Consider the following 25,077-nt stretch of genomic DNA (forward strand, 5'->3'; position numbering starts at 1 on the left):
AAATATTGTAATAAAATAAAATAAGCATCAAGAAGGACTTAGTACACTTCTACAGCTCTACAATTCCATTAGTATATGACATTTTTCTCCAAATGTGTATAATATTTATTAATAGCCTCTAGACTTGCTCTATCCTACTTCTTTATCTTATACAACTGGGTTGTATAAAGATAAGTTAGCTAAAACTTGCAAGGTGGTCAGATAATGTGGTAAAGGAAGGCAGCCCAGAAACATAAATAGATAAATAGCTCAATATGTCTATTCTTTTTCAGACACAAAACACTCCAAAGATGTTCCTTTCAGCAGAACTGACCTCCTACCCTTAAAGACAGTTTCAGCAAAAAATTCTTACGGCCCCCAAGTCACCTCTTACAATATGCATCCTACAGCTAGCATTTCCAAGAAGGGGAGCAGTGCCAGACGACTTAATGTGGAAAACAACAACTTATCCACACGAGATGCAATCTCAAGGTTTCCATCTTTGCAAAAGTTATCGGTAACAGGAGACAAGCTCTTGTTTTCTAAACTTGCTCTGCACGACCCATTCTATGGATCCCCAGCAGCTGAGAAGAGAATGAAAAGTATCTTTGAAAGCCCTTGGCAGGAGGAGAGGCTCAAGCAGACAGTGACACTACCACAGATCAGACCTGAAGAATTTTTGAGCTGCAGGTTAGAAAAATATTTGTGAAAATAGCAAAATCATAAATATAAAGGAAAAGGTATAATGGGTGTCATTAAAAAGTCACCATCTCCCAATAGCTTGCACACAATTTCATACAAGAGTTCATATTTAGCTTCTGGAGGTAGCCGGGGAAATAACTGCAGTATCTCACACAGCACTGTATACTCCTGTTGGCAAATGAGCTTTTAATGGCAACTTTTTATATGTGGGCTGGTTCCAGTCAGCTACTGCTTTATAAAATGATGATGAATGATAATGAGAAATACTTGCATGCAATTAGAACAAATCTGAAGTACTATATCAGCTAATATTCTGCTTCTAGAGATCATAAATCTATAAAGAAATATTTAAAACTGAGAAAAGAACAAAACGTAAATATACGAAGTAACCAAATTTACCCTAAAACGTCTGCTTGTTGGGACCATCAGTAAGCATTTTTGGGTTGGCAAATGCTTCTTTCTTCCATAGGATACGACCATATAAAAATCAGCAATGGAATCATTTTAAACCCATGCTATTGTAATACCTTGACAATAATGATCAACCCATTTAGTCCACTGGTGTATAGAGGTTAGATTTTCAACCTGGCTCCCAGCTGCAGGAAGAAATTTTGTATGTCCATTGCTTTGCATACAGTCAAGGTCTACACTCAGATAGAAAGACTGTTATAGAAGCGGGGGGGGAAAAACCTTAAGGCTAACGTCTTTCCAGGGGCATGTCTTGGGAAAGGGCAGCTTGCTGTAGGGGGCACACACAACACGAAATTAAACCCCTGGCCTTTTGGCAGCCCCCAAGCAAATAATGGGTGAGGTAATTGCTTTTCCTACCCCCCATAAACACAGTCCTGTTTCTATGTAGAATCATGCCCTTTTAGTAGCTGGCAATTTCTGTTGAAACCATCCACCCACCCAGAGTAGGCTTTGTATATTAAAATCTCTTTTTGACTCCATGAATGGAGAACCAGGAATTCTGGAACCAAATCAGTAATCATTCTGTACAGTCCAACTTTGGGGGCTGCTTTCTTGGGTTAGGCATTTTACTGATAGGGAAACAGATGCATGAACCCATATCTTAGCATGTAAGTAATAAAGAAGTGATTGTTAAATGTTCTGTGATAGGCCAAGGGAAGCACAAGGCGGTACATTTACTGGGATCTCTATAGAGGTGGAGTCCTGCAGCTGAACTGCCATAAGCCTTCAGGACTAGCACTGCTTGCCCAAGGCTCAACATTAAGTTCACACTTTTTTCCAGAGTAACTAACATGCAAACACTCCAATTTACAGTTTACCTCTTCAGGAAGATGCACTTTACTTATCACATAGCGTACACAAAACCTTGGCATGGATTCTGAAACAAGCATCTCTTTACTTGGTATTATAGGAAAATAGGCCGACATGACAGGGTCACCAAGTCCACCACCCTGCTCAAGGCAGCATCATCCCTGACCAAATCATCCAAGCTAGATGTCTGTCTAATAGGGCTGTGTGAAACAGCTGTCTTATTTCGATTTTGGATTTGGCTGTTTTGGAAAACAGTGATTTGTTTTGGTGTTTCGGATCACTGCTCCATTTCAATTTGGGCAAATCTATTTCAGACATTTGAATTGGCCGGGAAGAGGCAGGCACAGCCGGGCAGCTACAGGTTCTCCCACAGCTCCTCCAGCTGTGCCTGCCTCTCCCTGGGCAGGGGGAGTTGTGGGAGAAGCCCCCATGGCTGCCCTGCTTGGCCCCATCCCCCGCCCAGCTGGCCCCAACCTAGTCCCAGCACTTAAAAAATAAAAGGGGGGCTGTACTCACTGGCTGCAGCAGCAGTGATCAGGGCCTCTGGGTTCTCATGGTAGAGCCCCCCCATGCAGCATGGGGCAGTGGGGGACAGCAGAGATTGCCCCAACTTGGCACCCAAGCAGCAGGTGCCCCATGCTGCAGATGCAATGTGGCTCGACATGGCACTGCATGCTGTCTGGGAGCTGAGGTGGCTCCAGAAGTCAGCTGGAGCCTGGCACCACTCAGCTCCAGCAGCACTAGCTCCCAGACAGTGCACAGTGCCCTGCCGAGCTGCGCTACACCTGCGCCCTGCCCGAGCCTCGCTGCACCCACTCCATGGGGCAGCTGCTGCACGGGTGCCAGGTGGGGAGGATGATCACCACTGCTCTGCACTGTGTGGTGGGGGGCTCTGCCAAGAGCCCTGAGAGGTCCTGATTGCTGCTGCTACAGCAGGTGAGTGCAGGGCTTCTTCTTTTTTTTTTTTTTTTTTTTTTTTTTAAAGTGCCAGGAGGCTGGGCCAGGTGGAGGATAGGGCCGGACAGGGCAGCCATGGGGGCTTCTCCCGTGGCTCCCCCGGCTGTGATCTGCTGTGCTGAGCAGACTCAGGTGCTGGCACTGGTCCCAGCTGGCAGCAGCAGTATGCTGTCATCCCACACACAGATCTGGGGGTCCATACCCCCCAGGAGGGCTGCAGGGCTGTGCCAGACTCCTCCTGGGGCTTGTGGGCCCCTGGATCTGTGTGCACAATGACAGCAGGCTGCCACCCCTCCCCCAGAGCACTGGGAGTGGAAGAGACCTCAGGGACAGATCACAGACACTGGCCAGCTACCGATGTCAATATCAGAGCAGTCCTTTTTCTCCTGTCTTCCCCCTCCCCCTTCTGAGTTTCTGTATGCCTGCAAGCCTGGCTCTAAAACTTCTGAAACATTTCTGAAATGTTTCGGATGGTTTTGTTTCATTTCGTTTAGGAGATGTTTCGGAGACTTCTGGTCCATTTTGGTGTTTTGGGTGTTGAAACAGGTCAAAACACCTCTGAAACAAAATGGCTGCCAAAAGTTCTCACAGCCCTACTATCTAAACTGTTTTTGAAAGCTTACAAGCATGGAGAACAACTTCTCTAGATAGTCTGCATCAATGCCTGGCTGCTCTCAGTTAAAAAATTCCTCCTAATTTCCAGCCTAAATTTCCCCTGCTGCAGCCTGAGGCTGTTGCTCCTAGTCCTGGAAGAGGAGGAAGAGGGTTGTGGGAACCTGCACCTTAGTGATATAGGATCAAAGAGCTGTTCATAGTCTTCATTAGTGTGGTGACTCCAAGTTCATGAGACATCATGAACCTCTGCATTACATAACTAAAGTGGATACCTGCTTAGGGGTCACCTCCTCTGACACTGCCATGAGAAATAGTTTTGCAATGTGTGGTTGCTCATATCTTGCTTCTTTCCCATGCTTTTGGGAGAGAGGCTGGGATGCACTAAGAATACTTGTCAGGCCACTGAAAAAAGTTAGCTTCAACAGGTTTGCCATGAGGAACTGCAGTCTAAAAAAGAGACTTACAGAGGACGCTCACCTCCAAAAAAAAGGCATTTATTAGGCACATGCCATGGAACATTTTTTTTAATCAATTCCCAATCCCACCCCATCACACTATTTTACAATTAGATGGTACACAATCATCCTGTGTAGTCTGAAAAAATTAAATTTTATGCATATTAATAAGAACTCAGTACTTTGAACACAAATGCTTCAAGTGAGGCACTTCAATAGGTAGTCTTAAAGGTGCTGATGACCCACAATCAACTACTAATCAACGTCAAAATAACTTCAAAACACTTATACCTCATTTTCTAATAGTAGATTTCAAAAGTTTGAAAACCATAGAAAAGTCTATGGGAAACTTGAAAGATACTTCTGCTGTTTTCTTTTCTACAGATACCTCCGTTTGTCACAAAGCAATATTAACACCTTGCTACAGCTATGTAAGGAATCGGGAGTTTGTATGGAGATTCACCCACATATGAAGGAATCTGAAATCAACATCAATACTGTTCTCTCTTCAAACCTCAGTACAGCACTGTAGAGCTTTAATTCTCTCACCAAACATTTACCGTCATTAGATCAGCCCTTAATTATGTAAAGTTATGACAACAGCATGTTAAATCAATTCCCATCTGTTTTTACCCTTGAAAGCACCTAATGTTTTGATTTTTTTTAAAAAGGAGAGATCACTCCTCAGTTCTTTATGATAATATTTTGTAATAATTTCTTTAAACAGAATGAGGAGCTGATAAAAGATTTGGTAAACAATATTTTTATGAACCAAACAGCTCTTAACTACCACATTGTGAAAATTAATTTATCAAAAAGACTACTAATTGGATAGTGTTATCTGAATAATCAAATATTAAATCCACTTACTGTAATGTTGTATTCCACTTTACCCCATCAGCTCAGACTTCAGGCTAACTGGTTGGCATTAGAGCTACTCGTCTCCTGTTACTGGCACTCATATCCCTAACGATTCACTGGTCATAAATAAAACTGTATTAGCAACGTCAAGCCATAAGAGGGAACCCTAAAGATAACTGTTTAACCTAGCCACCTCAAAGGCAGCACAACATGCTTATGGCCTGATCAAAAGAGCTGAGTATATTCTGCACCCTACTTCACATGCAGGTTTTGTCTAGTCAGGTAGACAGAGATTTTTTTTTTTTTTTTTTTTTTTAAACAGTGTTTCTGTTTTTAGCATCCCTCCTCTTCAGACTGGTAAGATAAGATACAAGAGCCTTGTTATATATAATCAGTTTTCTACTTATTCCAACCAAAATCCAGTTTTACCTCCTACAGTTGAAATATTTTTAACTCTACAAATATGCATCAAAGGAGATTTTTAAAAAATCATCTTTAAAACTATGCTCTGGTCTTGGTAACATTGTCTTTCTGGCCAAGGGCTTGATCATGAAATAATCTCCAGGGGACTCCAATAGGGATGGGAATTCAGCACCATACAGGAGTAGGCCCTACAGCTCTGTCTAACTCATAACATGCTTCACGGGCTTGCTATAGCAGCTGCTCCATCCCCTTTGGAGCAGATCCTGGCCTTTCTTTATAGGGTTAGTAACCAAGCACATTCAAAAACTGATCCTCTGCCTGTTTGTGCCCAAGTAATATAGGTGCCCAAGTCCCAATAACTTTCAATGGGCCTTTCAGGTTGCAGAAAATTTAATTCAGAATTCATAAAAGGTCATATTGTATATGGGATCATTATACTGAGACAAAAAATGCAGAATAGGAATGCTCAGTGAGCATTTTAGCTTACTATGAGGTTATCCAATTTGGCTGCAGACAGGCTCATAACTAGACTGTCTAAAATGAAGAGAATGGAATTATTACAAAAAACTGTAATTGCTTTTGATTAATCTTTTTGAAGGTATAAAAGTCTGAACTTTTTTGAACTTCTGAACTTTTTGCATCTGAACACTATTTATGGCTCAGCAAAAGATACATTCCCTGTTGATATTATATACAAAAGGTGCCCCTTTCCAATCTTAACTACTTGCATCAGAATGACATATTAACATTTCTGCTCCTTCTGACCCATTCTCATGTAAAACATAAGCATCAAATTTTGTGGGTGAGAAGATGAGACAGATTCCACATTTAATAACTACAGCCTGATTTTTTTTCCCAGTTCTTCATTATGTATCAATCAAGCATATCGTCATTGAAGTCAATGAGTTTATACCAGCATGTAAAAGAATTAGAATTAGTCTATACAGTCACAGACAAATAAAAAATCTGCTTCCTAGAATTTACAAAATAATGGCCGTGTCTACACAAAACGCTGACTGTGCAGTACCCTGAAACTACTGCACAGTAGCATCACACGGTAGAAACTATGACATGACGTGACACTACTGTGCAGTAGTCTCAGGCTATTACGGCACGAGAAAGCCATTCATCAGCCCTACTGTAGAGTAACTATGCAATATAAACAAGTACTAACTTACTGTGCAGGCAGCGTGTCATGTAGAAACGGGCAATATGTCCTACTCTAGCAACTTGGTAGTAGGTTTTAATTTGGTAAGCATGCTGCAAATGGTTCGAAGTTACATATGTTACAATTTTTCCTCACTGAAATGTTATGATTTTAAAAAGCAAAACACATATTACTTTTAGTAAAATAAGATTTCCATTCATTATAAGAATTCAAAAATCACAGTTACAAAGCTCACTGTTACAATGTTGCTCAGCTTCTCCAGCTCCAAGCTTATTAAGGCAGACATCTTACCCTTGTTCAATGCCTAATTCTAATTGTGGGGTGGGTGGTATAGCAATAGAAACATTGAACAACAAACAAGAGCGGTTAAGGATTCCTTATATTAAACAACATGAAGGACACAATTTTCAAACTGGTCCTTTATTCTTATTGGTGCAATTCTGGATGTACCAGAGATTGGGAGCATATTTTATACTTACAGTAAACACACAGGACAATCAGTGAATGCATGAAATGAAGAGAAAACTGAGGGCAACAAAATTGGTCAAAAACTCATTGTTTTCAGGAAATATCTGAAACTTTTCTTCATTCCCAGTTGAAATTATTTTTTTTTAAACGTGTCACAAAGCTGAATTTTCTTGACAGAATTCCAAAATAACTCATTTGGAATCTTTTTTCATTCTTATATTATGTCAGACAGGTAAATGATAGCAATAGCATAACATATGACACACTGAAGTATTATACATCAGACATGTGAAGTAACCTTTCTGCTCTATGCAGCACTGATGAAGCTTCAGGGGGAGTGACTATCCATTTTTGGGCACTAAACTTCAAGGAAGTTGTCAACCACCTGAAGAGAGTTCAGAGGAAAGGAACAAAAATTTCTAGAAGTCCAAAAACATGATTTTAAGACTTGGGTTTGTTTAGTCTGGAGGAGACATGACTGAGGGGATATATGATAAGTCTGAAAATACATAAAAGGAAGAATGCCTAAACTGTTCTCTATGTCTGTTGGGAATAGGACAAGTAATAATGAATTTAAACTGCCATAAGGGATATTTAACTTATATATTCGGTGAGGGGGGGGGGGAGTATTTCTAATAAGAAGAACCATTAAGCATTAGAACAGATTATCTAAGGAATTTGTGAAGGTTTTTAGAAAAGGCGAAACAAATATCTACAAGGAATGATATAGGTACAGCAATCTTGCATTAAGAGCAAGAGACTGGCTTAGGTGACCCTGTCAACATCTCTTCCATTTCCATGAATCTGTAACTTAATAGCAGGACTATTCTATGATTTTTAGTTTACTTATTTCATTTTACTTTTGAAATAATTAGGAACAACTGATAGAAACAGCCATCTCGCCTAAGTCAGAAAGTATCTCCCATTTGCCACACAATACAACAGATTTGACTTATTTTAAAAATTAAATTAAAAACTAAAAAGTAAACTATTTAATCTCATTATATTGTATAATACAATATCAGCTACATACTACATTATAGTCTACAACTACTGACATGTCACAAAATATTGTAAAATAAAATTCCAAGCACAAATTTGGGATTTTCCAAAATGAAGGCATTTCTAAAGTAAAAAGATTAATTTTCCAAAGGAAATTCCACTGAAAGTGGTTCTGTGAAGACTCCAATTTTGTCTAAACTGCTTTTTCAAATGTAAAACTGTTTTAATGAAAGCATTTCAACAGGCAGCATGGGACAATGCAGTGGGGGTGGAAATTAGAGCAACAAATGGAAAGACCTAGCTTAAAAATGGGGCACAAAATATAGAAGTTTAAAGCTGGTCACTTTAAACATCGAAATCTGGTCAGCAATACTCACTCCTTAGCTTCATACAAAACACTACACCATGCAAATTAAATATTACAAACTGTTCTGTATAAAATGGCACAGAGCCAGTATATACATCTTATTTACATCAAACAAAGCCAAAGGATCCTTTATGTCAATTAACATAAATCATCGTCTCTTAAAGGTTTCTTCCCCCAGAGCCCTGCATGTACATTTGTGAAGTTAGAGTCACGGTGAATATGTGCCCAAACACTACTGTACTTCTGTATAATACAAGATATAGAAGTTCTACCAAATACAACATCAGGCATCATAGCCTCTTAAAAACAATCAAGATTAGCAATTACATTTCATGGTTATGTGTTCCAAATACCATTATGTTCTAGCTCCTAAGGAGATCCAAGCTGGCAAATCATCAAAATTTGCTGTCACATTACAAACAACGCTGTGTAGAATTTCAAAGTTTTCATAAACTCATTGTGCCAGAGGTTAAAATCCATTGTGCTAAAGACATACTTATTCCCTGTATATGAAATGTTACTTCTTTCTGTGTGGTTTTATTCCATCTTCATGCAGTCTAAATTATCAGTTTGAGGTTTCTGACCTGTTAATGCTTCTATAATATTTTCCCTTTTCCTCCAAACCCTTATTCTATCCAAGGGATGATTTAGCCATCCTGGAAGGGGGAAAATAGTTTATAGTTAAAATAGTATTTACCCAGTCATGCCTCTTTTCTGCTTGCTTCCTGCTAAAGTATCATTCCCTGCTACTTACTGCCCTCCTTAAACATAAGCTAAAGCTATTGCTAGGCAATAAATTAACAATAACATTGTTTCAACTGAATGGCAATAGGCAACTACAAAGTAACGTTAACTTCTCTGCCCTTCTTCCCTTACGCTCCCACATTCTTTTCTGCCATATGTCCCAGCGTTAGACATTTCATTGCTCTTTGAGAGCTTTTATTTTACCTGTTGTGATGCAAAAATAGGTTTCATGGGGTGCTACATGATGGATTCTGTGGTGTTTCCTTGGTAAAATGATGTGCAGATCTTGTAAAATTGTGACCCAGAGAGGCTGCCAGCCCAAAGTAGGAATGGGACCACTTATGAATTTGATTGGTCATTGTGACAAAAACACCTAGTGCAAACAGAAAGCACTCCCAAGCATGCATCTCAAATATAGACTCTGTAAAGAAAAAAACACCAACATACAAATTCAGTTTTGAAAGCAAAATGTGGATAAGGCAAGATTACGTCATTCTGTAGTAACACAGATACATTAATAAGAAACAGAACACTTTCAAATTTCAACAGCTACTACTATTTGCTAATGAAACAGCACTTAAAATAGAAACCATGGGTTGTTTTCTCCCCGAACAGGTCTGTACCAGACACTGACAACCCTAAGCCCTCCTGAGACATTTAAGCTATTTTTGGATTTTGGGTTCTAAAACTATAATGAAATGCAGACAAAACCATACACTCAGCATTACAGCAATTTCAACCAATGCAATTAATGCTCCAAAGTGATTCCACGCTAAATACTGCTTATAATGACATTGTCATTGTGACAAAAAAGCGTGCCTTTCTTAAGAAAAATCTTGACAGTCCAACAAACTGAGAAGAAAAAGTTGAATGCTAAGGAAGACATAGGTCTTCTGGGGAGTGTTACATGTTGCAGGGGAGAATGGTTTCCATTTGCCTTAGGATCTGCTGAACCTCTACCTGCACATACAACAGGATTTTGCAATGGTGATACATTAAGGTCCTCAAATTCCAGTCTCCTCCTCTCCACACCTTGGCAGAGTGGAAGTGGGGCTAAGCATCAAGGACATGCGCAGTACAGAAATGTGGTACTGTGGTGCCTCCCCACAAGCATGCATGCACTTTTCCCAGCATTTTTCCACAATGCTGCTGTCTTACATTCCTCAGAAAGTATACCTCAGCCACTGATCTTCAGTCATGAAGACACTCCTCTCAAATAGCTTGAGAACTAACCCACAGCAGAGGGTTGGAGTCCAGAAAAAACTGCTTTTCATTGCCCACCCTCCCCAGTGTGCCCAGGGAGGACAAATGGACCATGCATACATACTAACTTTCACATACACTTAATTTCTTTCTCCCTTAAGCTACTCTGAACTAACCAAGAAGCATTTCCAAATTGTCTGGAGAAAACACAACCAAAACCCAACCTAAGTATTCATTCTGCCAATGCAAGCGTACATAAGACTAGAACAGGTCTTTACCTGTTTTCCCACATTTTCCCTTCTTAAACTTTTCAGTTGTTTACATGTTTATTGTCCCTATTTCATACTCCATAAGTTATTATTAAAAACTAATATTGAACACATTGTGATAGGACCGTGGTATATTTATCCCTTCACCTAGAACAGGAAATAAACATTTTGTATTTCTGATATCACTATAGAACTACTGACACTAATTATGACTACTTGACTTATTCAAAAAGAATACAATTCAGGGCTTGAAGACAGATCAGTCCGAATTACTTCTGGCAACAAAATAAAATAGCCCTAATATTTTTCTGCAAGTATATGCTGTGTGCAGATGATCTATCTTATAACCCTGGTTTACTGTTTTCATTCACAATGCCTAGCACACTTTAAGTATTATTGTGCAATAAAATCAGAAGCACTTTCTGTGGAAGTCTTAACACAGCACTGTTACCTACTAACTAATCTCTACCTTCCAGATAAGGAGACAGCATGATCTAGAATAGATTCTGTTGGTTTCTTTTGGGGTATTTTGGGAAAAGAATCCCATAAAAGTGAAAATTTAGCAAGAATTAAAATGAGTAAAAAGTGTTTTGTCAATTTGGTTATTGAGTCCAGAACAGTAATTTAATCTGATTTCTGCAATTTGTAGCAATTTAGTGAGCACTGGTAAAGTGAATCAGAGACTGAAAAGACTTCCTAGTCAGTGCATTTTATCTGTATTTAATAAATCTGTATTTAGTAAAGAGAGAGAGAGACAGAGAGAGATTTAATTTGCAAGCACCCAAGACAAGGTAAACTAAGAATGAGGAAATTATTTTGTTATCACTATTAGATAGGACTATAAAATTAAAACATGATTAACTGTGATTATCTCCCATTAGTTAAGCCTTAAGTCTCCTAGAAAAGAGGTTTGAAGTCTTTTTGTAAATGCTTTCTGCCACTACAATAATATATCAGTTATTCTTTTGTATTACCACCAGATGGCAGTCAATTATAGCTGAATTAGTCTATCATTATACTATTTCATATTAACCTCAGACATTATTAATTTTCAAATATCCTATATTTGCACAATTTTCTTCATTCTTGCCTAATGAACAATCCTTATATTACCAGTATGACCATTTATGGAATGCTTATAATTATACCTTTTTCAAAACTATTTTTACATATTGTCCCCTAAGAGCAATTTGGTATTGGTATGGTAAACAGAAATATTGTTAAAAATCATAGTTCCAGTTGTATAAGTGGCTTCTACTTTCCTGAGATCTATAAACATGCAGTTTCATTGCATGGTATGAAATCACTGAATGCTCTTAAAAACATGCTCTTATGTCAGGGTTCATTCTGCCCTGGATGAACTGTAAGAACACAATGCTATGAAATTCTATTAATTGGAAACTGAAATTGATTGCAAGCAATCCAGAATTATTTTTGCTTTACAAAATACATTATTGACCTTAAAAAAATGAGTAAGTGAAAACCTCTTGCTGTACAGCTTGGAAATTCAGTAAGGGAAATGCCCTATTTTTATCACCTACTTTCTCTCTTTCTGGAGGCTTTCCTTGCTACATAATTTTTCACTCTTCCAGTTATACGTGAGCAATAATTCCCATAGAAAATAAACTAAGCTTTCATTTGAGCTACTCAAATTTCTCAAGACTAACTTGTGAGAGAAAGGGCATTAGCCCATTCTCTCAGTCCAGGCAAGTACTGCTGGGCACTCTGTGGTCCATGTCAATCAGCAACACACTGTGCTTAGGATCAGCAGCAGCAGGGACCCTCAAAAGCCTATTTGATAAGAAGGTGCCATAATGGCAGCCAAAAGCAGAAGATAAAAATAACAAAATGGGGGAAAACACTGTCTTTCATATACTCAGCCACAGTGATGGGAGGAGAAAGCTAAAATTAAGATGCATGTCTGTAAATCCATTCCATTATTAATAGTTTAGAGACATATTCAATTTTTTTTTAAATTGAATTTCTGTGACTTCAGCTTTGAAGACTCCAGGGGGCTTATCTGGCCTGGCTCCTGCAGAGGCTAATCCTGATTCTGCAGCAAAAAGCAACACATCTCGTTCCTAGAGCATCTCTGACTCAGGGGTTTGGCAGCACCCATTTGATTCACATAGTACCTACCACTGCAGTTCTCCATCAATATTTTCCTACAAATGTGATCACAAGGGCATCTTCTCAGACAGTGATTGACCTAGCGATTGATTAGTCTCCAAGATGCATTGGATTTTAAACAAATTCAGAATGTAGAAAGGAGTCCCTTTTTCTAACAACAGCAACATGCAGCGGTGGAAGTCAGCAGAACAGCAAAGCATTGGTAACACATGATAGTATATCCCAAGGGTTGTTGGGGCGGGGGCACTGCTTGGTTGGGGGAGGTGTGGGGGAAGAGCAAGGGGGGAAGGGGGAGAGGTTTGTTTGTTTTTTAATGGATATCTAAAGTTAGGCCCCTAAAATCCTTATTCAGCATTCTAAATATATGGTCGGAGCTCTAGGGACTGAGGTCGCTAGTTTAGACGTCCTTAAATAAAAATCTTCATCAGCAATGCTTCATAGCAGGGAATGCAATGTTTCCATAGCAGTTTAATTGCAGTATCATTCCAACATATTTCTACTACAGAAGTCTTGGGACACATACTACAAGTTAAGACAATACAATCTTTAGGGAGAGAATCTCAGTATTTCAGACCCGTTTTCCAATTATGTTTCCAAATGTTTTTATTAGCACTGATAGAGCCACTTGGTTTCTTACATCTTCATTTTTCATCCAGTCATGTAGATGGCCCTTCTGCCTGCTAAGCCAAAATGGAGGTATAGTACCTTTTTGGACAGCCACTTAAACTCAGCTCCTCTATTCTTATTCTATATGTCTGACTGCAGATTCACAGATAGAGAGAAGGGGGCCTGGAGTTAGGAGAGAGCAGACCAACCAGAAGTTATCAGATAGAGGAGCCAGACAATGAAGCCAAACAAGTGGCATTAGCACCATGCAGTCCTAGACTAGATGACTTCTGGAAGTCCCTTTGAGACCTTCTCTAGGACTCTCCTTTGGCAACTGGCCTGTTAGAGTGGAGGTAAATAGAGGAGCAGAAGCAATAACAACAAAGAGGAGGTAACTGAGGACTTTAGATATTAAGGTGCAGGGGAAGAAAAAAAGAAAAAGAGGTGAGCATGATGGAGGATGATCACAGCTTCAGAGATGACAGGTAAGCATTTACTTTCAGATGAACAGGCACGCCAAATTCAGTCATCACAACTTTAAAATCTTCTTCATTCAGTTTTGATCTGTATTTTTATGTCTTTACATAAGTTTTTGCAACAGTGAATAACACATGGTTCTAACTTCTCCCACGAGGTCTAGAAAGAACACACAGATTATTTAATAGGGGAAAGGTATGCATTTGTTTCTTTCTAAAAAATCAGAATGTTAGTTTAATTATAATAAGGTGAAAAATCCTACATAAATTTCCAGCCAGAGGGATCCATTTCAATAATCTGTTTCTCACAGTAGGCAAGAAAAAATAGACAAAACTTCCTTGCTAAAATTGTTTTAGTACTTGGTATTTTGGTATCACAATGAAGTTTGGAGCAAATAAGAGAACTCTCCCTATGGTCAGCACAGTTGTATGGCAGTAACAAATAATAATCTATTTAGCAGATTGTATATGGTCCTAAAACAAAAACAAAAATACCAAGTATTTCTCTTTTTGCAAGTTTAAAGATGGATAAATTCAACCAGGCTGCCGACTGAGCTCATGTCTTAATTTATCCCTGATTTCAAGTATGCAACCATGAAAGGATATTGTATGCCAAAAAGAACCACATGCACATTCAATTCATTTTAAGTTTCCATTCCTTTTTTCTCTCAAGACAGTACCCACAGGAAAACAATACCTCGGGATTTCTGTTAGACCATTTAGTTAAAATCTAAATGAAAATAAGATCCAGTTTCACCCAAGGTCCCCCTCCTCCGAAATAAATGTACACTTAGTACTTATGACTCTCTAACCTAGTACTTTTGTGCGTCTCACCCAGACACCACGGTGAGTCTCAACCACTTCCCTATACAAGCCATCTAGAGCGTTGGAATTACAAGGTTCTGTGCCTCCCGTCTCACACCAGGATCCACAGGTTTGGTTTTAATCTACTCTTTCTTGGGCTTAATGGGAAAATACATCCACATTTTCTATGCTGCTCTACGTGCAAAGGGACTTAGAGTCCTGATGCATCTGGCCAGCTAGGCATGCCCAGATCACAACACGCCGTGTGGAAGTCATGGTGGGAAGAGGAGTTACTGAAGTATGTCTATGTACCGACTATCTGCTGCACCTAGAATGGCCCCATATTGAGGTGAGCAGCTTGGCAAAGGTTAAAATCAGCTTTAAAACGGTGGCAGCTTTAAATTACAGCCAGAATCCTGGAAATGTGAAAGGTGGTATAAAGACACCTTCACAACTGTGTTCTGCTGGCCTAGATTCTGTTCAGATCACAGGTTGAGCCATCACACTAAGCTCAGTTTTTTAATACTGAGTGAGCACCCAATAATGCTAGAATATCCAAAAACATGCTGTGTGCTTTGCAGAAATATACTAAAGGTGCAGCCCCTGCACTGAAGTGTTTATACATTAATTTCTGACAAGGGTGGGACAGGGGCCAAAGGGCTGACAATAACAGGATCACATAACTTCATTTTGGTACCTATATAGCTTGTGGTTCTGTAGCTTTTCCTTTTATGGGTAGAGACAGATGTAGCAATTGTATCACTATCAAAGGCTACTGATACAGGCTGTTGGGATGCAACTGTTAAGTCTGCATGATTCTGTAGCAATACAAAAGGGCTTCACCTCTAACCCTGTTTCAATCAGGGTTACAGTTAGGCTCATTTAACTCACTGATATCAATACAGGATCATGCACATGTAAACACAAAACATACAGGCATGTGCAGCAGTTCTCTCTCCCTCTAAGCAGCTACACATGTACATCTGTCCATATGCTAAAGCAGAAATGAGGAAAGCAAATGGGGATTCAGAAACAGTGACTTATGGAAAAAAAGGTGCAGGTGAGGAAAGAAATGGAAGTCAGGCAACAAAGCTAGTGTCACCCATGGAGCGGGCAAGAAAATGTGAAAGGTCAGAAGAAGGCCTGGGAATCACGGGGCATCACCTCAGAAACAGTGAGAACAAAATGTAGTAGAAACCAAAACTAAGAGAACAAAAGACAAATTGAAGAAGTCATAGTAGTAAAATCTTAAAAAGTCAAGTACTGAAATGTGGCATTTGTACTGAACACACTTGACTATCAACCCAAATGTCATAAAGTTTAACATTTTAGTTTGAACAGATGCTTAATTGTATTCACTTAATGAACCATCATAAACCAAGAAAGATTCCTGATTTGGTTGTAAGCAAGGTATTATACTGCATAATGGCAGAGATAAATAAAAACATTTCAACCTGATTATAGGAGGTGGTTCAGTGAACAAGGTACAACAGATATATAAGTAATGAGATAAGTTCCAAGCCCCTAAGGGCTCTATTACAAAAATAGATTTCTATTTAAAAATTAAGCACAAAATTTTGTGCAAGAGCAATGGGAGAGGGGGCAAAAATCTCAGCAACTTTCACCAAATGCCCCTGAGTTAAAGATTACATTCTCTGTTAAGCCCCTACAGAGACCAATAATAATAATAATAATATTGAAATACCACAAAGCATCAGAACAGTGTAGCTCATTAGTAGGGATTTGATTTTCTAATGACAAGGATTTCTTTTCTCTTCCACTCCATCCACCACACTGGAAAACATAAGAAGTAGGGATAAATTGGGTTGACTAAGGAACAGGAAATTCTACATTTGAAATTGAGCCTCATCTTACCATGGTGCACACACATTTATACTAAACATAGGAAATAATTATTTTGGGTATCAACAAAGGATTAAATATCCTTTGGAAGATTAAGCATTTGAATGCAAAGGTAAATGCTGCTGCTTTACTTATGCTTGTGAAATGTACTGGTCCCTTTTTCAGACTTTGGATTAACTCGGCAAACCAAATACAACATGAAAGGCATATTTTGATATTGCTATCATTATTGCTTACAGCACCATGGTGAAGTTACTGAGCATATATATATGGCCAATATTGTCTGCAGCTAGCTCTCCACACAGCATCAAGTGTCTAAAACAAAAGTATGGAAAGATATCATTACATTTCCTGAAGGAGGCAACCGGAACACCCTGATTGAACAAGGCACTGAAAAAAAAACAAAATTGCACACGCATACACCCACACTACATGCTATGAGGGTCTCCCATTATGGCCAATGTGACCTAAAGTGCTTAATGCCTTTTCAGAAAGGTTCAGCACTTTACAGGATCAAGCCTCTCAGAATTATCTGAATTCTGCTTTCAAAAGTACATTCTGAAGTACAAAGTTGGTGAAGATAACAGCAAATTGTTTAGATAAGCAGGGTCTCTCCCCAATTCAGATTACAGAAGTTATATTGTTGCAGTAGAAGTACAAACATGCTCTGAACAGTGGTGCAACATATTGTTTGAAGAAAAACAAATAGCCATATAGGCTATATTACAATTAGCCCTGTTATTTCTTATGTGCAATGCATATGGTACTGTACTAAACAAAATCCAGACAATGCCCATGTCAACACAATTGAATCTAGCCATTATAAAAGGCATAACTACCAAAGTAATATCATTCCACTTACTTTAATGTTATATAGCAGCATTTCCTGAAATCTTTTATTCCATTTTTTTTAAAGACGACAGCTATGAAATCATACTTTATCAAAATGCTATTGATCCACGTTTTTCCCCCCTTGAATGAGTTGTTAGTGGGAAATGAAGTGTCTGTTCAATCTAAAATACTCAAAAACTATATTTAAAGGTAACTTGTGACATGCACTTTAAGAAACGGTTACTCTGCATGTTTCCCAGCTTCTGGCTCCTTGATGCTCTCTGACATGCTGTAGGTGGCATCCAATCAGAGAGACTGCCACTGAGGGCCAGGGAGAAGGGCTGCAGTTTTTTTATTTTATATTCCAGCTAAGCACAGTGAATGTAAGGCAGTAAAGTGTGTATAGCACGAATAATGAGTTGTTCTAATTCACAGAAATTCATTTTTTTTGCCAATCACATACTGCTCCTTTTTCTACAGACCCACACTTTGAAAGTGCATTTTTATATGTGATTTACTTCCCTAGGGTGTAAAGCTTGCTAAAAATATTGCCTTTTCTTATTCTTTGATAGCAAATTATTTATGTTAAAGCAGAATCATTATTCTTGACACTGGAAATTTAAGATTTTTTTAAGTTAAGGTGATTTCAGAGATACATTTGAAACACAGAGCAAAGATCAATATTGTCAGCAGAGGCTGAGGCTTGAGCATGAGTCTTCTGAGCATAGAAGGGATATCAGGAGGCTTATTAAATGAGGGAAGCTATTCTGCAATTGGACAGGTCATTCCATTTCAAAGCATCAAGGAAAAACTGATTAGAACAACGAGGTTCCTGTAAGCAGTTATTCCACATAACCCTAAAGAAAATGAGCAAAAAATTGTGCGGTACAAAAACTCCAGTAGCAATTAAGACCATGAAAAAAAATATAAATGGGTGGGGGGGGTGGGAATCCTGACAACTGGCAGCAAGAGGTTAACTCTTTTTTTTCTTTTTAATCAGTAACTAGCTATGTCATCTTTCGGTTCAGTGCAAAATCTCCCCAGAGAAGCGCCTCCATTCTTTGAATGTCCATAAGGCAATTAGGTTTTACATTTTTAAAACTGAAGGGTTTTACAGGATGAGCCAATTTATATGTTTCCATAATAAGAAAAGACTCAGGGCTACTGAAGTATCTATTTCAAAATGGCTTAGGTGGTGCATTATTGAATCCTACAAAGCCAAGGGCCTTCCAGGTCCCAGAGTCTTTAACAATCATTTTGTGAAAACTACCTGGGCAGAATACAGAACAGCTTCATTTTTGGAAACCTGTAAAGCAGCCATTTGCTATTTGGAGTTCCTTGAACATGTGCAGTACAAAGCACTATAAATCAGAGGGTCACACTTGAACACAGGCAGCTTTGGATAGAAGGGTGCTGCAATAGCAGTGGGTGGTTAGGTTTCTTAGCTCCTGAGCTTTTTTATTGTCTTAATAATGCTGGTCAAGTCCCAATCATAAAAACAGTTGGGTGGATATAGCTGTGAGCAAAAATGGGTGAGAGCTTTCAAACTCGAATACTGTAACAGCTCTATCTACCAATTAAAGCCATTCGGTGAACAAATCTGATGATTAACTGGATATGTAATTAAGCCTTTATTATTAGTCTAATTGGATGGTTAGGGGAATTATTAAAGCTGTTAAGATTCTGTGTAGCAAGCTGGCTGTGCGGTACAGGCAATATGAAATTCAGCTCATTACTGGGTTTGAGTGGAAATTTGAGCCTGCTGCCTCCAAATCTTTCAGATCAAATTCAAACAAACAAACCTGAATCCTGGAACTTCAGCCCAGCTCAGTGTGTTGTGATGCCCCAACACAACTTAATATCAAGTGGCCACACAAACATTCAGCCTATGAGACAAAGCAAAAAGAAGGGCTCAGGAGCCCAAGTTCTCCAGTTCCAGGCACCGTGTTCTTGCAACATAGGCTAGGTACAGATGTTACACTTAATGCACTTCAAGTGTGCAGAAACTGTTTTATGAATAGATGTTCATGGCACAAAAAGCACTTAAAAATGGTGGATCTACGTTAACTCTGGATGGGTGTGTACTAATGTAAAGTGTTTTGTTAGAGCACTTTATTGAACATCTGTGCCAGATCCCATCAAGGGTTAACTTAGAGCATGATTGCCGCCATCCCAGGTGGTACTGTGCAGGGCTGAACTCCAGCCTCACGCAGAGCTTGTTTGCTCTGCCCAAGTGTGGAGTCAGCCCTACGCCCTCAGCTTCCACTGGGCTGAGTCAGTGATGGCCTCTGATGCCAGCCCCACATACAGCCAGGGAGGGAATAGAGAGAGAAGAGCAGGGTTTCTGTGCTCCAGTCCCACGGCATACCACAATCCAACCAGGGAAAGGGGAGGGAGGGAGGCTGCAGGGGAAGGGCTCTGGAGGGGAGGGCCCTTGCAGCAGCTGCCCTGCCTACCAAACAGCAAACATCTGATCAGTTGGCTCCTGCTCTAATTTATTGCACTGTAAGTAAAGCGCGGTAAGATAGAAAAGTTCCACCAGGGGCTTTTTGAACATCTGTACTTAACTAAAGTGATTTGGTCAGGAAAGCAGCAGCCTGTACTACAGAAGTTCATCCATGACCTGCAGAATGGAGGGTAGGCCACTTTCCAAAAGTACTCCCAACCTAACTGTAGAAGGCCAAAAGAGGGGAAGGAGAATTGGTTTACATTCTCCAGGCTTGCTAAATTGCATGGCACCAGCAAAACCTGAACTTTCCCAGGCTTGTTTACCCCACAGTCTGTTGGTCAGTACTCCACTTGCACTGTGCCTGAGATTGGCCACTGTTCATCCAGTGCATTTCAGCACAGACACCATGATACAAAAATAGACTGGGTACTAGTGAAACATCTTTCCTCCACATACTTTCAGCTGCCACAGCAGATGAAAAAAGAAGCCGCACTTTGGGGGAAAAAAATCTTTATACCCAGACAGTGGTGAACATTTGATTTCCCATCTCTTACTTTGAGCAGAGGAAAATACTACTACTGGGATGAGTGGAGAATTCCAATTTGGAAACATCAGAAGTTTGTCCTGGTAAAATGACCACATGAGGTGCAAGGCAGTAGAGAACCAGTCCCTTGGCACTAACAAGCATTACTCATCCCTCTCCTTGTCCATCAAAATAAATGAATAAATAAACCTACCTGGCATTTGCAAGAGAAATGTATACACCATACAAGCCAATGGAATTACAGTTATCAATTATCTCCATTGGTCTCAATGAAGTCATGTCCGGTTATTGTTGTTGAATCAATATGATGCTCTCTCGATGACCTGATAAATGTCTGGCAGTGCGGAAAAACAACACTTGAATTATTTTTGCAAAATTCCTATAGACTTTCCCCCACATTTGTGCTTTCAGTCTGAACATGTAATCTATCTTCCTACTCTTCCAAAAACTGTGAATTAAGCAAAAGTTCCCAAAGTGTCATTTTATCAAACAAGTGTAGCTTGAGAATTTCCTGAACACACCATGTTCACTGTGAACATAAAAACCATGGATTGCAGGTAGACTGGCTGAGTTAGGAGTCAAGAATATACATTCCCCCCTCCCTTTTCCCAATTTACATGCCCAGCCTCAACCTAGCAAACCTAACAATGGATACACAAAGCAGAGGTCATGTGACATGATGCTAATAGCCTCAAGCATTAATAGAGCAGGTGTACAACAAAAACCTGAAGGATACAATAGGCTACATGTTAAACAAATCACCTCTAATTCTGTGTCTGCAATCAATGTCAGAGGAGAAAATCAGTGCTAATTACTGTTACACAAGCAAAAAGAGAAGCAGCCACAAATTATCAATGACGCTACAGCAAAATAGTGCACATTTCTGCATTCCCTGAAAGAGCTGGTTGTAGATCTGGTATTGTTCAGCATTCATTAACACTCTGGATGATAGCAAAAATTTAACAGACAAATCAGCAAATTATACAAAGGTAAAAAACTTGCAGAAAAAACACAAAGGTTTGTGGGTTTGGTCAGATCAGCGTTCTACCATTCCTATGTGAGAGACCAGTATCACTGACAAACAATATTTTGGTGAGAATTTGATACAGAAACAATTTCTTAACTTGCACCCACTTAATTAATCATTTTCTGTGGATACCTTCTGTTCAGACAAGACATCAAACCCAATATTGCAGCCATCTGAAAACAAAATATGAAATATCATTATTTCAGAAGGCTGTAAGAAATTTATGCTGCTACAGTTGCAGCATTCTTTGGTTAGCTTATTGTAACTGTACAACTGAGGAAACACTTCTGAAATGCTTACTTTGCCAATCAGGCTTTCTTTCCTTTGTTTTTTTACACATTCAAATTATTTTTACAAAAGATCCTAAGTTTCTTGCTAGAAGGTTTCTTAGCTGTCATGCTAAGAAAATAAACATGTGAGATAAAAGCAATCATGTAAAAATAACACCTGGCTTCCTTCATCTATAAAATGTAAAGGATCACTTACACAAAGACCTAAAAAAGCAACAGGTTTATATACAAAATAATTTACTATCACTCTGTCTACAGCCACAACAGTTTTTGTAGTTTCACAACCAGAAGGAAGAAATTCATTAGAGAAATAAGAATATGAGAAAAAGGCCTTGGTAGAAAAAACATGAAAAGTAAGTTGAACACGCTACAACTATGAAAATGCAAAGTTTAAGTATGTTTTCAACAAAGTCTTAACCAACATCATCCCTCAAACCCCAATCTCATACCGATGTTCAGAAATAAGTAATACTAAGGTCGTCATAGAACTGAACTGATCTTTTTTTAAAAAAATACTACCAACCACCTGGTACATGTTTAGGGCTGACTGTAGAACAAAAAAAACCCAATAAAAACTACCATGAAAACAAAGATAAATTCAAAAGGGAGATTTAATTTGTGCTTGAAGGAATTTATTTTCCTGGAAATAAATCACTGGAAGTTGCCCTGATTGTTACTGTTCATTCAATTTACTAGTTTTAGTTATTACTCTTTATTATTATTATTACTATTATTATTATTATTCATAAAACATGTTGAAGTTTGTATAAAAGCTAGTAAGAGATCTACATGAGAATCATTGCCACCAAGTACACAGTACTCAATGCATAGAGCTTTCCAAACTAAGACTTTTTCAGTTACTATTAGGCTCCAATAGAAAGACAGCAGGTTGACAAAAGCTGTTCATTAGTTTTCAAGGCCCCAGTTCAACAGCTGACTGTGCACATGTGCAGCAATGCACCTGTATGAACCCCCAACAGCAACAGTGCTCTGGGAAGGCAGACTGATGAATCTGCATGCAGTCAATTGCAAGAACAGAGCCTCTGACAGCTGGTAAGGAAAAAAAAAAAAGTATCTGTTGAATGAAAGGCTCAGTTTTACATTTTGATGACAACTTTATCATCTCCCAGAAAAAAAGATCAACGTTCCAGGAGATGAAGATCAATTTAAAGAGTGCTATGTATCTTCACAAGATGGCACATAACTTCAGGAAAAAGAAAACTATTCTAAGATTCTTGGAAAAAAGAAATACCACTGGTTTAAAGATGACATTGCAACTTGCAAAATATCTTGTAACATTTCTCAGGAGAAAGAGGAATCAAAGCTGCTATTTTGCTACTTTTTTCCCCTATGAAAAAAGGATGAAGACTTGTCATTCATCAAAGTTGGCTGCTTTAAACTAAAGGAAAAAAGAAAAGAAAAAAATAGAAAGAGAAAAAGAAAAAACCCATCCTGGAGCATTTCAAAGATTTGGATTTTTTTCCAATATCATCAGGTATCAGATTTATAGTACTATAAATCTGATGCCTGGTGATATTGGAAAAAATTCCAAAATACGTATGCATAATGATAGAAGCAAAGAGTCAAGATACTTTCACAGAAATGGAACTGCAATATGTGTCCAAATCAGAGAGAAATTCCACGCTTGCAGAGCAAATAGATACACTGCACATATAGTAAGATGTATACTTTCAGCTGGACCCAAGAGAAAGATTTTTAAATGGTGCTTCAGTCATCAGTATCTACAAGTTACTTAACAGTACTGGCATATTGCTGCTCCTTTAATGTAACCGACTTTGAACAGTGATAAATCTAAAACAGGAATGCTCGAGCCCTGGTGGCACCACTCCCCTGCTGTTGTATTTCTGGACCTGTGGGGAGCCCTGAGCACAGTGTGCTAGATCAAGCACTCAGTACCAGCATGCAGGGCTGGATGGGGGCAGCAGTGGGCCCCAGGAGCCAATCCCAGTGTGCGCCCAGGAAGGAGCAGTACTAGGGCCCGAGTCCCAATTCTGACCTGTGAGGTATGGAGGGGTGGTGCCAAGGCCCAGGGCCCAGACCTAGCACGCAGGGTTTCATCTGACCTGCAGACTAGCTGTACGGCACTCATCAGACCCACAGGGCCAAAAGTTTGAGTACCACTTCTCTAAAAGTCATGTTCCTATGGGAAATTAAAATTTAAAGTAATTTTAAAAGATACCATTTTAGGGCAAAAAAAGTACAGCTTCCTCCTCCAAATTATTCAAGGTTCTTTAACAAAAACTCCACAATTAACTGAAACTACTGCCAGGCAGCAAATACTGCCCTTAAAATGTCTCTATAGGTGCCAGCTCATTAGCTAAGACAACAAACATCAAACTAAGCCTGGCTAGTACTTGGATGGGAGACTGCCTGAGAATCCCAGGTGCCATAGGCAGCCCATGCCTTTTTAGCTGGGATAATATAGTTGATATAGTTGGGGATGGTCCTGCTTTGAGCAGGGGGCTGGACTAGATGACCTCTTGAGGTCCAAACCTAATTTTAGGTAATTTTATTATTTTTATTTGACAATTGTTGCATGTGTTTTCATAACAAGCATTCTTATATAGATATAGATGTTTAACTACCACATGGATCTGCTAAATATCAGAAAATTCATGAGTAGTTTCTTCCTCTCATTGATATCTGATAACCACTTCCTATTTTTAATAAGCTCAAAAAAAAAATCACAGAATCATTGAAAATTAATGCTATACCTCAGGAAGTCATCTAGTCCAACCCCCTGCTCAAAGCAGAACATTCCCTAACTATGTTATTCATTTCAAATCTGGGATGAAATCTTCAGATGGAGACAGTGTCATGAAACAGAGAGAGAGAGGGAGAATGACAGGTTTTTTAAATCTATTCAGAGTAATTTATCCTAATCTTTTTTGATGATTACGTACTGATACGGTTGTCCAAGGCATTCATAAATACATTTTTCCAGCCACAAGTGTGGGAAAGAGTGCTGCCAAACTGGCAAGCATGGAACATAGTATAAAAAAAGTAAAACTACACATTTATCACCATTAAGAGATTCAATGGAAAGTAACTTTAGATTCTCACATGCAAGGTTCAACGGATTCATATGCATAACACCTACAAGCCTACAAGTGTCACACCTACAAGTTACATCTTTTCAACTCTGCACCATTCTGTACTGGTACACATAACTTTGTGGTTTTTCTTAGTAACAGCCAGAGATTCTAGTTTTCTCTGTTTAAAAATCATCAATTCTCTGAATTTTAAAAAAACACCTATAACATTCTCTGATTAAAAAACCCAAAATCTATGTTTTTCAGTGATGAATATGAAATGCCACTAGATATATAGGTATCAGTTGAACACAGTGTTTTATTGTTATATTTACAATTTTAAAGCAATCTGGAAACCTACCAGTGTCTCAATCATTATCTATATAAATCATTATCTACATATATATAAAGAGCTTTGTCTGTGTGTCTGTCTATCTCTTGGGGTGTGTGGCTCCTGGCGGGGCATGGCTCCAACCAGTGCTGCATCAAGAATGATGGGCAGGCCAGGCA

General features: G+C 39.0%; 1 pseudogene; it reads right to left on the reverse strand.

The window, feature by feature from the left end:
- Nucleotides 1-8,815: 8,815 nt before the first annotated feature.
- LOC149857222 (plasmanylethanolamine desaturase 1-like) overlaps nucleotides 8,816-25,077 on the reverse strand; it is a 134,910-nt pseudogene continuing 118,648 nt past the window's right edge.

Source organism: Crocodylus siamensis, chromosome 9 (assembly GCF_052110815.1).
Source record: "Crocodylus siamensis isolate JL-2025a chromosome 9, ASM5211081v1, whole genome shotgun sequence".
Lineage (NCBI taxonomy): Eukaryota > Metazoa > Chordata > Crocodylia > Crocodylidae > Crocodylus > Crocodylus siamensis.